The sequence below is a fragment of the Miscanthus floridulus genome, chromosome 10, assembly GCF_019320115.1.
Source record: "Miscanthus floridulus cultivar M001 chromosome 10, ASM1932011v1, whole genome shotgun sequence".
NCBI lineage: Eukaryota > Viridiplantae > Streptophyta > Magnoliopsida > Poales > Poaceae > Miscanthus > Miscanthus floridulus.
Genome location: NC_089589.1, coordinates 55,189,716 through 55,206,359, shown reverse-complemented (window position 1 = coordinate 55,206,359; position 16,644 = coordinate 55,189,716). Strand labels below are relative to the sequence as shown.

At 45.4% G+C, this 16,644-nt stretch overlaps 1 pseudogene; it reads right to left on the bottom strand.

Annotated features, from left to right (window-relative positions):
- Positions 1–1,776: 1,776 nt before the first annotated feature.
- LOC136490270 (2-alkenal reductase (NADP(+)-dependent)-like) lies at positions 1,777–16,389 on the bottom strand (annotated as a pseudogene).
- Between the last annotated feature and the right edge of the window lie 255 nt (positions 16,390–16,644).

The following is a 16,644-nucleotide window of genomic DNA, read 5'->3' as shown; positions in this document are numbered from 1 at the left end:
CACATCCGCTCTTCATCGCTCTCAGTCCATCGGCATGGTATGTCTCTACTTGACCTTCTCTATAGCCGTCAACCATCTCAGTGCTCCATACCTACACACCACATGTCAAAAGACATGTTGCACACACACTCATGCTAGGGTTAGTCTCCAAATTCAACCGAAGCCTGATCATCTCTCTGATAATCATTCGTCATTAACTCGACACATAAGGGCACATATCAACCTTGTTTTCGCAGCCAGACCATCCGGTCTTTGAAGCCAGATCATCCGGCTTGCTTCCCAAATCACCTTAGTAAAACAACAGACTAAGACAACTCTGAATCAGTCTATTTTGATGATTCATCTTGACTGAATTCATCTTCCAACAGAAGTGCATTACAAGTAGACGTTATGTACCTTTTGCCTTTCATTTAGAATAAAACAATTCACTACTACAAAAAATATTTTGTGAGGCGTTTTGAAATTGACAGTCGGAGGAGGGCAGGCTTTCAAACCGCCTCGATTAATGCCTCGGATTAACCGAGGCGGTCATTTTTTATTAACCAAGGCGGTTACAGTCAACGGCCTCCCAAAATACCCCCATTTTTGGGCCTCGGTTAATATATGCAAGAATGAAACCCTAGCCCTCACTCTCTCCCTCACCTGGCCGCTTGCGTCCCTCACTCTCTCCCTCACCTAGCCACCAGAGTTCGCGACTCTCTCCTCTCCCTCGCGACGATGCCGCTGCCTCTCCCTCTCCTGCTCACCCGCTCCTTCTCCCTCTCTCCACCAAATCCGGCGATGATGCCGTTGCTCAGAGCGCCGGCCTTCCTCATGGCGTGGGATCGGCGGCGCGTGGCCTCGTGTGAGCTCGCGACTCCATCTCCTATCCCGCTCCCTCTCCTTCTCTCGACACAGCTCAGGGCATGGTAGGGGCGCGGGATCAGCGGCATGCGGCCTCGTGGTTGCGGATCCACGGCGGCGGCACGCGGCCTCACGAGCGTGGATCCACGGCGGCGGTGTGGCCCTCTCCGGGCTAGGTGTCGTGGATCCATGGCGGCGGCACGGCCCTCTCCGGGCTAGGGTGGCGCGCGGCCTCGCGGTCATGGGTCCACGGCGGCGGCGTAGCCCTCTCCGGGCTAGGGCGGCGCGGATCTCCTCCTTCGAGGCGAATCCGCTCTCCTGCGCCCTCCCTCCCTCCCTCCCTTCTCTGTGGATCCGGCGACTGGCAATGCGGATCTGGCCAGCGCGGTCCAGATCCGGCGAGCGGAGCAGCGGCGCGTGGATGGGCTCGGCGGGCCTGTGGATGGGCTTGCCAGGCTTATCCACAGATTTTCCTTTTTTTATTCGATTAACCGAGGTGGGCAGGCAACCGCCTCGGTTAAGGCCACGATTAACCGAGACCTTTGGACCGAGGCGGATGGCTTGCCCGCCTCGGTTAAGCTGTTTCGCCCGCCTCGGTTAAATTTCATGTAGTAGTGATTGTTATTATTGCAATCATATAATCAGCTGGCACTCAGTTAGATGTGAATATGCTGATGAAATATAAATCATCAATATGTTTTTTTTTCTCTCATTTCAATACCGGTGCCATCTTATTAAATCAGGTTTTGCTAGGGATAGGCTATATTATCCTATAAGATTGTAAGTCTACCATTGTAACTAACTACCCCCAGTGGCCCAGTCTGATGGCATCACAGGTAGCGCAAGCATTGGTAGGGATCGATAGGCTATAAATAAATATGTTTATGCCTGAGTTAGAAGCAGACACTACAACATAGTGACTGCTTCAACTCATCAGTCCCTTGCAATCGCCACCAACTATTTCCCAACATTTCTCTCAGAGAACAACCCTATTAGAGCCGACGGTGCTCTATCAATGCCGTCCACGACATCCTCCACGACGGCAACCTTCCCCTCCTTGATGTACCCAGCCATCTCCTCTTCGAACCCCGAGTACACATGGAAGTAGTCAAAAACTCTGAACCCCTACACCCTGATGGCCTTGGGGATGACGCAGTACAGATTGCGCAGGCCGTCCGGCTCCTCCAGGTTGTACTGCGAGATCATCCCGAAGACCGGGACCCTACCGCCGAGACGCATGTGCAGCAGCGCGGCATCCAGGGTCGCGCCGCCCACGTTGTCGAAGTAGATGTCGATGCCGCCAGGGAGGCACCGCTTGAGCGCGCACTAGTGCAAAAAGCATTTTTAGGGGCGGCTAGTAACCCTTTGTAGGGGCGGTTTGGCTAGCCGCCCCTACCGAACCGTCTCTACAAATCATGCATTTGTAGGGGCGGTTCCCAGGCCGCCCCTACAAATCGATTTGTAGGGGCGGTTGGTGATTGAGCCGTCCCTACAAATCGATTTGTAGGGGCGGCTGGTATTACGAACCGCCCCTACAAATCGATTTGTAGGGGCGGCTGTAGTGCCAGCCGCCTCTATAATACCTGTTTGTAGGGGCGGTTCAATCTAGAACCGCCCCTACAGTACGTTTTCTCGCAAAAAAAATTCAAATTTACAATTCAAATTCGACCAGAACTGTTTGTTTCCGCGTATTCCATCCAGCGTTCGCGTTGCCGAACGCCCCGCGACCAACGTTCCGAACCGCGTTCGCGTTGCCGAACGCCCCGCGACCAACGTTCCGAACGCGACTACCAACACAATAGTATTATATAAACTACAATTACAAGTCCAATTCGTAAGGATATATACAATCCATCATTTAATATACAAATTCCATAAAGATTGTTATCAACGTCCTAGAGCTAGCCTTTTAATCTCACGAAGGTGTTGGTACTGAGGATTTCTACCTAAGTCAGACTCTCGGTCATGGTAGGCGCCTTTGACGTGTACAATCTGGTCCAATATGAAGTTGCAAAGATCGCCGACGAGATCTAAGAGTTGGTCATCCTTGTATGGGTCTTTTTTCATCCCTTTCTCTTCTCTCCACTACAAGAGAACAAGTTTCGGTTTAGTATTTCATACCATGTACGAAGTTTTTATACTACTGATGAAGAGGTTCAAACTTACCCTTAAGGGGTGTCTCCTGTAGGCACTGGTGTTACTCATCATAGAACATATATAGTATCCACAATGTACACTCCTAGGCCTCTGCTTGGGGCACTGTGTGTTTTGCATATGAAAATGTTAGGTAATGCTTTTGACAGTCATGTAACGGAGTACTGAAGAAGTAAGTTACACTTACCGCACATAGTGTTTTTATAGCCAGCTTTTCCTTCCTCGCTGAATCGTGCCTTCCGTGATGATGAGTGACATAGAACCTAAATGCCCTGATCGAATTATTTTAGCAAATACAACTTGTTAGTATCCATAAGTGAACGTTACAAGTATGTATACAAACATATAAGCTAATGAGGATTGTCGATATGCATACGTCTTGAGAATCGATATGAAGTCTTTGTATGTCGCTAGGTCCTTATCTATTGAATCAAAGACTCATGCCATGCTCCTCCCGACATCGACGGCTATACAAATCTAGTGGTTGCTGCATGGATTTAATCATAGAACTAGATAAACTCTTTTGCATCGAATAAAATATATTGAACAAAGCTTTAAGTATATAGTTGAACTTACTCGAAGTTGTATGGTAGCCATATAGTAGAGTGTTGTTGTAGATTTTTGAAAGCCAGAGCATTGTATGCCGCAACCTTAAGGGACTCTTCCTTTAGTTTTGCCGTACAGATGCGCTCTTTCTCCCGAAGAGTCTTTGCAGCAGCTAGCCCTTTGGCATCCACTATCCACTGTTAGGGTAATTAAAATTTGGTTGGGCTATAGCTTGAGGGTCTACATACCCGACTTTCAGACTTGGCATTTGTTTGACAATGTGCACTTGCATTCTACAAATCACGGCGTTGGTTAGTTACAACAAAATTCAAAGATTACATTCATATCATATCGGGAGGACAAGGACTTACAAGCACCACGTGCGAATTAGATTCATCTCCATTTCTCCCAGGTGAAAGCATGTGTGCATGTCATTGAAGTCAAAGACAATTTTCCCAGCTAGGCTTTCAAATGTGCCGGTGGGGAAGCATGCTTGTACGAGATCTATGCTCGTTGGGAGAACACGCAAGTACCAATCATGGAACCTTCTCATTCCAAGTGGTAGGCACCGGATGTCCCGGTTTGGTATAAAGGGCTTGCCTCTTTCATATGTTTTCGACCAATCCTTTCACCATTTGATGTCATCAACATTTGGATACTGCTTTGTAATTTGGTGGAGTTTGCTAGTTACGGCCTCCTCAAAACCCCGTTCTGGGACTTGTTTAACTTGGTTCTCAGGCTTGAACTAGTCATGTGAATACCACTTGGACACCGACGAGACGTCTTTCACCGGAACATAAACTGCCCTTATGTTGATTGGAATCTTCTTTTGAAGTTCCCATTCAGGCATGTCCTCGTCTTCTTGTGCATCACCTTCTTTAGGAGGCACTCGTTGTTCATGTATCGGCTGTGCTTGTTGAGAAGACTGTGGCATCTCATCATGCACTTGCTTGGTATGAGCTGGAGAAGGTTGTGGCATCTCATCAGGCATATGCTCGCTAGGAGGCAGGGAAGAATGTGGCATCTCAGGTACGTGGTGGTCATGAGACGGTGAAAATATCTCCCCAACCTCAACAACTCGCTCCAAATTTGGGAGAGGGGGAGGCGGCGAAGAAGTAGTCAATATAATATCCCGTTTGTGCTAGAGGATGAACTACCCAATAACGTCTCCAAGTAACACCAGCCCCTCAGGAGTTGCGTAGTATATCCTCCACTGCATGAACTCAGGCTTCACGGTATGCACCTCGACCCTAGTGTAGTCCGATGGTATCTTATTATTGTGGTGTAAGCCACTGGGAGGATGTGCCACACCCGTTGCCACCTCCATCACAGTGTTCTGTCAGCCGCTTAGAAACACCAAGGTGCAACTAGTTGGTTCCTGTATGCGATCGATGGGGGTTGAGGCTACAGTGGAACCTTGGCTGCTAGGAACTTTTGGAGGGCTGCCAACTAATGCCAGTTCTCCCAGCGGCATCACTAATATCCGTGACTCCGTAGACAGTCCTTGCTCCTCCAGCGCCTTCGCAACTAGAGCCTTCACTTGGAGCTCAAGACTAGTCTCCCGGTCTTGGCCATGTTTCTTGTATATGTGCTTGTCCTCTTCGAATCCTTGCTTCCAGGTCATCCTTTTCCCTAGCCTCTGGTGTGGCCTGTGTTCTCCTTGTTTCCCAAGCCAAGGCTAAGCTCGTCCCTCTCTCTGGAAGGATTGAAGGAGCCCTTCTCCTTGTCTTCAGCATATTTTACTATCCTTGATACCGCCTCTTGGGTCTCTGGCTTATCAAACTTAAGGTTACTGCCAGATGATTCTGTACTCCTCGCATATATCCAGTTCCTTGAGCGTACCTTCCGATTCATCACATCGATATTCCTAGCAGCTGCGGCCTCTTCGTCCATCTTTCTAAACTGCTCTTCCTTGGCATAGTAGCCACCGGGGCCTAGATGATGGTGGTGTTTGTTCCTCTTCGCCAGCTCGGTGTTACGGGCATTGAGCTCCAATGCCTCCGGTGAAGTCTTCTGAGCCACGAGCTCCTCCCATTGACTAGGAGTTATTTTGCCGAACTCTTTGAAGGGAGTTAACCCCTTTTGGATATACTTCGTGTTGAGCTCCGACCTCCAACATCGGAATACCTCTCCTATCATCCTGAAAGCATTTTTTTACCAGTTCGTGCTTACCCTCCGGAAATCTAAAATTGACCCTCAGGTGCCTATCCCATAGTTCATTATTTTTGTTCTCTGATACCACTTTCCAGTTAGGGATTGCTGGGTTCAATTTATCTCTTACTAGGGCCCTGATCGTATTATGGAATCGTCCTCTTAATTCCTTCGGCTCAAGGACCTCCCCTGCTGGCCCGACCTCCGTTATCACATAGCATGCCTTATCTGGATATAGATTTCCTTTTCTATCCCCTCATTTCCTCTTCGGCTTGGTAGTCGTGGTTGTGTCTTCAGGTTGTGGAGCAGAGGCATCGTGATCCGTCTCGGTGGCTGTTGCCTCTGCTCTCCTTTCCTCTACTCCGTCTTGTCCAGCGAGATGTCGCAGATGTCGACGTTGTCTTTTCCGAGTTTCAGGAGGGACCTGTATATAGGACAGGTCAAAGTGTTAGCAGAGGTAACACAGCCAAAGCTTTAGCAAAATTTACAAGCTAAGGCTTTTTCCCTACCTCCTTGTTTGGGTCAAAGTCTTTGTCCAAATCTTCCTCCGTTGGCCTCCTTCTGGCTTCACATGGGAAAGGATCCTCGGGACTTATATATCCCTCTTCTGAGTCATCATTAGCATCATCCTCTTCTTCTTCGCCTTCAGCAGCCTCTCCTTCGGGGCCTTCCTCCTCGTCACACTGCTCCTGAGTAAGCATCACTTCTAGATCATTTTGTACCTCCATATTGAACTATTCCTGAGTAAGCTGGTCCTCTAGTGCTTGCTCCTCAAGGGTTGGCTGCTCATCATGCTCGGGGCATCGGGCTGCACTGTCTGGTGTCCGCGACATTATTTCGCGCTTTGTTCTAATAGATGCAAGAAAGTGTGCTTTAGGTACGCGAGAAGGTATAAGAAATCAAAAAGGTCTATAAACCAAAGTAGTCCTATAAAACAACAATATATAAAAAAACGAGAAGTAGCAGTGGTAGAGGCCTTAGAAACATGTCAAACATCATCTGATCTTGAACTTGGAGCATCAAGGCATCATAACAGAGAAGAGAGGAGAAGGTAATGTAGGGGCGGCTGCTAATGATGCCAAGTTCCTCACAAGTTCTTAATCATCAGCTCATATTCCATATAATGTATGGACTTGGACGATTTCATCATCGACAAAACAAAGGAGAGGAGAGGAGAGGGGAGATTTGGCAAAAAAAAAGCAGGTGCTGCTTCCAAAATATAGAGGATAGGAAAGGTGGCAACAAATAGAGGAGAGGGGAGATTTGGCAAAAAAAAAGCAGGTGCTGCTTCCCAGAAAAAGCAACATGACAATGTAAGAACATCATATGCTTAATATCTTCCGAACATGATAAGCAGATCGGACAATCAGAAGTAGTAGACAGTAGTAGTAGGGAAGTAGTAGAAGTAGCAAAAAAAGCAGCAGCTGCTTAGGAGAGGAGAGGAGTAGAGTGGAGTAGAGGAGAGTAGTAGTAGAAGAGGAGTACAGAGAAGACAGCAAGTACAGAGAAGATTAGTAGCCACCGGCCACAATAATATAAACAAACAAGTGGAAGGCTGCAAGCATACAAATGACAATGTAAGAAGAATAATATAAATGCAAGGATTATTTCTACTCAGCAGATATTTATTCCCAAAAAAATGAAACTGGATGAATCGAAGTCCCACTAATTAAACAAACAAGTGCAAGGCTGCAAGCATACAATGAAAGAACAGCTAGGATTAATGAGCTAATGAGCTGTTGCAAATGGCAGGAAACGAGTACCAACAGTTCACAGATGGGAAATAATACTATTAAGAATGTATAGAAACATCATTGCAAAGTGCCTTAGGTCTCAATTAATAACCCAAGTTCTCATCAAAGCTACTAATCAGTCCACAGATACCATTAGGAAATAGTGCTAATTAGACAGGGAGGATGCACTGAGGGGGTGTATTGTGTGCCCCTAATTGGAACCCACAGTAAAACGAGAAGAGGAAATGCCACTCAATACTCAAACGAACAGATAACCTCCAGATCATGAAGACTTGCACTCATCGTCCTAACCAGAACTCTGGAATACAATAGTTACAGAAACTAACAAACACCAAAAATCTGCCATCTGTTAGAACACCAAAAATACTCATGTTGGATCCCTATATTACAGGGAAAGCGTTTCATTCTTGCTGGTGATCACCGTCAGCTTGCACCAGTAGTATTATCAAGAGAGGCTATGGAAGGTGGGCTAGGAATGTCTTTGTTAGAGAGGGCTTCATCACTACATGATGGACTGCTCACTACGACATTAACAACACAATACAAAATGCGTGAATCTATAGCTAGTTGGGCATCAAAGGAGATGTATGATGGATTGCTCCAATCATTCCCATCTGTTGCTTCTCGACTTCTTGTCGATTATCCATTTGTCAAGGTACCAATGTTCTATCCATATATTTCTATAAAGCTAAAAGAATTTACCAAGGTGTAGCTTGCCACTTTCAGTCGACAAAAAATCTATGAAGCATGTTTATCCTGTCAAGGCTACACTTCTCGTTCCAGATTTTGTACCACCCTATGGCACATGTTTACATGCCACCCTCTACAAGAAACAATGTAGCCATGTTTTCTGTGTTCCTTTTGAATGTTAATGTCATTACAAACAAATTTGCCTATAATCTATATGGCTTAAAAAATCCATATCTCTTGCACATAAACATAGTTGTAGAATGAAGTGTTGTTTCCAGTCCTGTATGGTAAATTATAGCGCCACAGTTTTATTTCTACAGGGATTTAGTGTAGTTTATTATCTAGTCAAAAGTAGTTTGTCTTATAACAGATCAATGAATATTCCACTATTATTTGCTAATATTGTGTGCTACAAAGTTTTTAGAGAACATGCCTTAGCATGTATTTATTTAAGTAGAGTGGTACAACAATGACCAGACACAAACATAGCTGGATAGTTAAAACGACAAATATGGAAGCTACAGTCCAATACTCGCACAACAACTACAATACATCCAAGAACAAGACTAGCCTTCCACAAAAATAGAAGACAAATTCATTAGTATAGAAGGAGCACAGTTACAGCGGACCACAAGGTATAACCTGGACAGAGCTAGGATAAGCACAAGCCAATCAGCAACCCAGAAACTCCAAAGTGCACAGTTGAGATAATTTGGATATGCACAAGTGTTATTCTCTTAGCAAGTCGGAGCCTAAGTGGCCCAATTGGATGGGTTTTAAGTCAAGGATCTCAGAAAAGTTGAATTCGATAAGATCAGACTCAAAACGAGCTTGTATATAAACTTCACATGTGATTAGCTAGCATGGCTTGAGCTCTAATTAAGCTAGCATGCGCCATGTACGTTGCCAAGATTTGAGCATGTGATTAGCTAGCATGACTTGAGCTCTAATTAAGCTCGCCTAGGACTCAACTTACGAGTGATGCCAAGTATTAAAACAAGCCAACTTTTAAGCTACAAAATAGTATACTCTCAACTAAGCAGGTAGCAGCAGATCAAGACACAAAGCTGAAAGAAAAAAAGGAAGAGGTGGTGGCGTTGGTCGGGTGCTCACCGGGACGTGGGAGTCGCGGGCGCTGCGCTTGGGGTCGGTGGTGGAGAAGATGGTGTAGACGAGCACGAAGGTGCCAATGATCTCTGCGCCGAGCCCCGTCCTGCGGGAGTACCCCGACGCGAGCGAGTTGGCGCCGCCGCCGTACCTGTCGAAGTAGGCGCTCTGGAACGCCTTGACGAGCCCCACGCCGCAGATGGCGCCGAGGCACTGGGGCAGTGAGGGGAAGCGGCCGGCCGGCATGGGGCCAACCACCGAGGAGCGGGCTGGCATCGGCGGCGAGGTCAGAAACCCTAGGGCGGGGAGGAGTAGGCGCGCGGGTGCGGGGAAGGAGCAGGCGCGCGGGGGCGGAGATGGGGCGTGCGGGTGAGGGGAAGCGGCCGGCCGGCGGGGGCCAACCACTGGGGAGTGGGCGGGCATCGGCGGCGGGGTCAGAAACCCTAGGGCGGGGAGGAGCAGGCGTGCGGGGGCGGAGATGGGGCGCGTGGGTGAGGGGAAGTGGTGTGGGCCGGCGTCGGCGGGGAAGGGGCGCGGGCCGGCGTCGGCGGGGCAGCCTGACGGCGTCAGAGGAGAAGAGAGCACCCAAATGAAGACAACACCCGTGCGCCCTCGTATATATAGACAGGATGATTTGTAGGGGCGGTTTTTGATCCAGCCGCCCCTAGAAATGCATTTGTAGGGGCGGTTCCTGATACAACCGCCCCTAGAAATATATTTTTATTTTTTTAAATTGTTAATTCTGTATTATAAAAACAATTGTGTATATATAAAACAATTGTGACCAAAATAAAAGTAATATAAAAACAATTGTGTATATGCACAAATATGATATTTTGTATTATTATATATATGAAGAAATATATATATAAACGATTGTAGTCAAAACAATATAGAAAACAAAAAAACAAAAATTATAAATTTGAATTTTAAAACTTCGACTGCAATTTTATGACTTTAAATTAAATAAAATGAAAATATTGTAAACATAAAAGTTGTATAACTCATCGACATGTATAACTTTTATTTTGGTCATCTTGTCATGTGACTTTGTTTGAACGATTCAAATTTTGAAATTCAAATAATTTTAACTTGAAACAATATTTTGAAAGAGTAAATGATTTCAGATGAAAAACTCATGAGTACCAATGTTGTACAACTCATCAATATGTACAACTTTTATTTTGATCATATTTTCATTTGACCAAATTTGAACCATTGTAATTTTGAATTTCACTAAATGGCAACTTCAAACAAGATTTTGAAATCTTAAATGATTTCAACAATAAAAGTCATGAACATAAAAGTTGTTGAACTCCTCACTGTCTACAACTTTTATTTTGATCACTTCTTCATGTGACAATTCAAATTTTAAATTTCAGAAAATGACAGCTTCAAACCTGATTTTCAAACACTAAATGATTTCAGCTGTAAAGGTGATGAATATAAGAGTTGTATAACTTATCAAGATCTCCTACTTTTAATTTGATCATTTCTTCATTTCATAAAGTGTTAAGTGATTTCATAAAGTTTTAGTAGTAATAGAGTGGATGTTCAAATAAAGTCATCTGGATGTTGCAAAGGGAAGTCTCACATGCATAAAATGTAGTCTCACACACATACAAAAATATGTAGTCTTACACACATACATAAATATATAGTCTCACACGCATGTATAAATGAAGTCTTACAAACACACACTTACACAAACACTCCATGTTCAACAACTAGCTAGCCCGCTGTAACGACTTTTCCCTTGACACCTTTTCGTTCCCATGGCATTATGTCTTTGGGGAGGTTCTTTTCCACAACACTGATCCTCTTAGAAAAGTCTATGAATAGCGGCATCTCATCGTAGTTATTGTAAGCTTCAACATCGTCCACGCCATCAACTCCAATAATGTGCTGTTTTCCAGAGGCAACCACGTGCTTTGTCTTCTTCTTTGGGAGAAGGTTACTTTGTGGGTCAGACATATAGAAAACTTGTGCGACACGTGAAGCGAGCACCCAAGGGTCATCTTGGTAGCCTAGATTCTCGAGGTCTAGGACTCTCAATCCAATCTCGTTCAATTGGTGTTGTTTGATCCAGCGGCATCGAAATAGGGCCACCGTTATATCCCTTCCATAGTCAAGTTCCCATATCTCTTCAATGATGCCAAAGTATTGGATCTTTCACCCTAATCCATCGAGAGCCTCTATTTGAACGCCGCTGTTTTGGTTCACATATTTACTATCCTTTACGTGGGTATAGTACATATACCCATTAATGTCATAAGCATTCCAAGATGTCACTTGTCTCGATGGCCCCTCCGCCAACCTACTGATGGTAATAGAGTCTATGGTTTCTCCAGGCGGTATGTTTTGGTCGTTCAACCATGTAGTTAGTCATTGCTTGTGTTGTTTCATGACCCAATCATCCGAACGGCCATTTCCCTCCACCATAATGATAGCCAAGTGTTCATCAATATACGGTTGCATCAGTTGTGTACTCTGCAAGACACTGTAATGCGCCCGACTCACCTCTTTGTAATCATGGTCGATGAACACTTTTCTACCACTGGTGCCCTTCCCAGCCAGCCTACCCTTATGACGAGAATCGGGTTTACCAATCTCTTTCTATACTTTTAAGTACTCTTGATAGCACTCGATGACATCTTCAGTACTGTAACCCTCTATCATGGAGCCCTCTGGGTATGCTCGATTATGCACGTATCGACTTAGAACCGACATGAACTACTCATAGGACCACATTTCATGCAAGTAGCAAGGGCCAAGCGCCTGTATTTGATGAACCATGTGAATCATGAGATGTGGCATTATATCAAAAAAGCAGGAGGTAAACACATCTCCAGTTGGTTTTGTGTCTCCACCACAAATTCATGTAGGTCACTCAGCTCTTCCTTGCCAATCGTCTTCTGTGAGATCTCCATTTTCAAGAACTCTGGTTTTATAGCCCTGATTGCAATAGGTAGAAATATTGTCAGCATCACATGGCAATCGTGAGCCTTGCAGTGTGTTATTGACAAGTCCTTCATCGACACTAGCTTCATCACATTTGCTGAAAACCTAGTCGGGACTTTGATCCCTCTTAGGAAAGTGCATATAGCTCTCTTCTCGTCTGGTGTTAGGTTGAAGCACGCTGCGGGCAGAGTGTATTTTCCATTAGCCTCAGGTACTGGGTGAAGTTGTGGCATCACGTTTAGCTGCACCATGTCTTTCCGTGCTTTCAGACCATCCTTTGACTTGCCTGTGTCCATCAAGGTAGCAATGAGACTCTCAAAGACATTCTTCTGCACGTGCATAGCATCAATGGCATGGGGGACCTCCAAGTCTGAATAAGGCAGATACTGAAAAAAGATCGATTGTTTCTTGAAAGGAACGCCTTCGACAGGAGGTGTGCTTCTATCTTTGTTCGCCCCATCCGGATTCTTCTTTCCATAGACGACACGTATGTTTTTCACCATTCTGTACACGTGTTCTTCGTTATGACGTCTCTCCGGAGGGGGTTCAATCTTCGGGGCGTTGTCATAAAATCTAAAGAACAATTTGCTGTGGTACTTATGACTTATCTTTAAGAAGCGTCGGTTCCTTAGGTAAACTATCTTCTTGGATGCATCCAGGTACACCCATGTAGTACCATCCAAGCAAACCAAGCATCCCGTCTTTCCTTTGATCTGTCCAGACAAAGCAAATAGCGCGGGGTAATCATTGGTAGTAACAAATATTATTGCTCTACATATGAAGTCCTCCTTTCGGAATGCATCGTACATCTGCTCCCCATGCCTCCATAGCCTCTCCATTTCTTGCATCAAGGGCTCGAGGAACACGTCTATATCAATGCCTGGTTGTTTAGGGCCAGAAATAAGAATAGTGAGGAGAAGGTACTTTCTCTTTTGACACTGCCATGTTGGGATGTTGTACATGGTCAAGATCACTGACCATGTGCTGTGGTCGCTCATCCTCTCATTGAAGGGATTCATTCTATCGGTGCTCAAGCCAAACCGTACATTCCTTGGGTCATCGCTGAATTCTTTGTGCTTCTCATCAAACCTTTGCCACTGACTACAATCAGCCGGGTGTGCAATCTTATCATCATCCACCTTGCGCTCATCATCCCACCATGTCATGAGTGTGGCTTCTTTAGGGTTTACGAAGATACGTCTCAAGCGGTCGGTCACTGGCAGGTACCACTTTACCAGGGCAGGAATTATTCTCTGCTTTGCATCATTGCCTAATGGAGTGTCCTCTGGGAGCTGAGATTCTTGTACCACCTTTTTGGTACCCTTCTTATTTCTCTTTTTCCCCATAGAGACTTCGTCCCCACCGTAAAGGTCATTGTTCTTGTACCGGCTGGCCCCACACCGGGGACATTTATCCAGTGACTTGAACGTTTCACCACGAAAAAATATACAGTGGTTGGGGCATGCATGGATATTTTCAACCCCCATTGTCAATGGACTTATGACCTTCTTCGCTTGGTATGTGTTGGTGGGAACTGAGTTTGGTTGTGGCAGCACCCATGACAGGAGATGCAATAGATCATTGAAACTACAGTCTGACCAGCCATACTTAGCCTTCAGGATGAGCAGCTCAAGCACAAAACATAGCATTGTCCAATGTATCGGACAACACTTTTCAACACCATACACAGTCTCCTTCGATGCTTTTGTCACCCTTTCTAAATTTTCTAGACCTTTCGGACTATTTAGTAAAATCTCTGGTCCAAGGGCTCGAATCATGTCCTCCACATCATCTTCATCCCCGACATGTGCTCCACCATCATTATTGGCACCATCTTCGTCGTTACCATCCCAACCACCAGCATCACCACCTTATTCATTGCCAAACTCGAAATTCATTCGTGCATCAAGCTTTGCTGAATATTGGGACATGGATTCTATGGTTTCGTCGTCGTATTCCTCATCCTCATCGTTAACAATAACCGTTTCACCATGATGAATCCACACTGTGTAGTCCTCAACAAATCGTCGCATAATCAAATATGATCTGATGATAGTCACATCTGTCCATGCCATACGGTTCTTGCAATCTTTACATGGGCAAATAATTGTATCCTTATTCTCTTTCAATGTCGTTGCATGCTTCTTTGCGGCTTCAATAAATTTATCCACCTCTTCACGGAAACCTGCCTTGAACCTTAACGAACCATACATCCAAGAGTTCCTGTACTCCATTTTTTACAACAACAACAAAACAAACATTAAAGGAGTACTTATTCAGATATATATAAAAATGAAACAAATTAATAATTACTTGAGAATAATTGTATATACTTCAGATATATATGAATATAAATCTAATATAATTACATGAAGCATACAAACACACCATGGTAAAAGAAAATTAATTAACGGCCTATTTATCCATAAATAATTAAAATACATATTTATTGATTACAATAAATAATTTCAAAGACAACAATTAGCAAGAATTATACTTTACCCAATATCTTTCATACAAACCCTAGTCCAATTTCATCAAACATAAATTTACAAAAACGAAATTAATAAAAATACCAAACCCTAGATCTAGATCCACATGCACATGAAATATCCATAAAACTAACTAATTGTTCACTAAAATCAAGAAACATGGACCAAATAAGGGTATGATCTTGTTCCCCTCCCTAATTTACCCTTGTACATTTAAAAGTTGGGTCTAATTTGCTTCATAAATAGCTCAAGCACCATAGAAGAGAGAGCAAAATAAAACTCTAATTACTCACTAACCAACCATTAAAACTTCAAAAAAAAAGTATGAAATAGCATTTTCTTACCTTCTACAACCTCTCCACCAAAGGATTTGAGACCAAAACATTCCCCTTAATAGAACAATTTTTGGGAGGTGCACAAGGCCTCCCCACCTTTTTTTCACGGGTTGGAGTGAGTGACCCGAGGAGAAAGAAGATGTTGCATCTGTTTTATATGGGGTGCATTTGTAGGGGCGGCTGGTGATTGAGCCGTCCCTACAAATCGGTGCTATAAATATGGAGCCATTTGTGGGGGCGGCTCAATCACCAGCCGCCCCCTACAAATAGCATTTCCAGGGGCGGCTGGTGATTGAGCCACCCCTACAAATCAGACCACATTTGTAGGGGCGGCTCGTAACATCAGCCGCCCCTGTTGTTCTATTTGTAAGGGCGGCTGGTGTCTGGGCACCCAAGCACGCCACTATAGGGGCGACTCCATCACCAGTCGCCCCTAAAAAAAATCGAACCGTTGCTAAAAAAAAACGTTTTTTATGTAGTGGCGGCGCCGAGGTCGGGCTCCAACTTGTAGTTGAACGCGTCGTCGAAGCCAAACCAGGTTTTCAGCAGGCTGACCTTCTTCTCATCGGAGCCAGCGCTGCCGACCACGTAGCAGCCTGCGATCTTTGCTATCTGCCCGACGGCGCCCGACGCCGCTGAGACGAAGAGGAACTCGCCTTTCTTCGGCCTGCCGACCTGGGTAAACCCAGCGTACGCAGTGAGCCCCCTTATGCCTGCGCGGTATGAGGGTAGTGGTAGTCAGTTATCCGTAGATGTCGAAAGCAAAATGGAGAATAATTTAATTTGGAGAACAAGACAAAGTGCATGGGGCATGTAGTCATGAGCTCGATCGCTGACCAAGAACCCCCGTGTAGTAGGAGAGCGGCAGCTCGGTGTGGTTGATTTTGTTCAGGGATTCCGGCTGGGTGACGAGTGTGTCCTCCTCCCATCCACTCATTCCCCAGACGAGGTCGCCGGCGGTGAACTCCGGTTGCGTTGAATCGATCACCTTGCCTACACCGAAATTTGCCAAGGCCTGATTCATGAATCACATGCATGTCACACAGATTTAGGCTTATCACACGTGACGTGACGTGACAATTCACAGGGCAGTCGGCGGATCGAATTTGGATGCTTACCTCTCCGATCACAAAGTCCGAGCCTGGCTCTGTGGCGCCACCGTCATCGTGCTTGCTCATGCGGCTACGCATCCAGGGGTCGCAGGACAAGTACAGGTTCTTGACCAGCACGGCGGTCTGCCCTGCCGGCACACGCAACGCGACAGTGTCTACCATGATCTCCATATCCTCTTGGGTCGGGAACCCGGTGGACGTGCCGCCTCAGCACCTCCTTGTCGCTGCTGCCAGTGCCAGCCATTTCATCGATCAAATAGATGGCTACTATACACTGCAAGCTGCAACGTCTGTGTGGATTTTGAAGGGAAAATGAAGAATAATTTGAAGAACAAGACAAAATACATGGTGCATGCAGTCATGTACTCGATCGATCGTTGAAGAACGCTTGTGTAGTAGGAGAGCGGCAGCAACGAAGTAAAATTTGGAGAACAAGACAAAATGCATGGTGCATGCAGTCATGTGCTCGATCGATCGCCGCCAAGAACGCTCGTGTAGT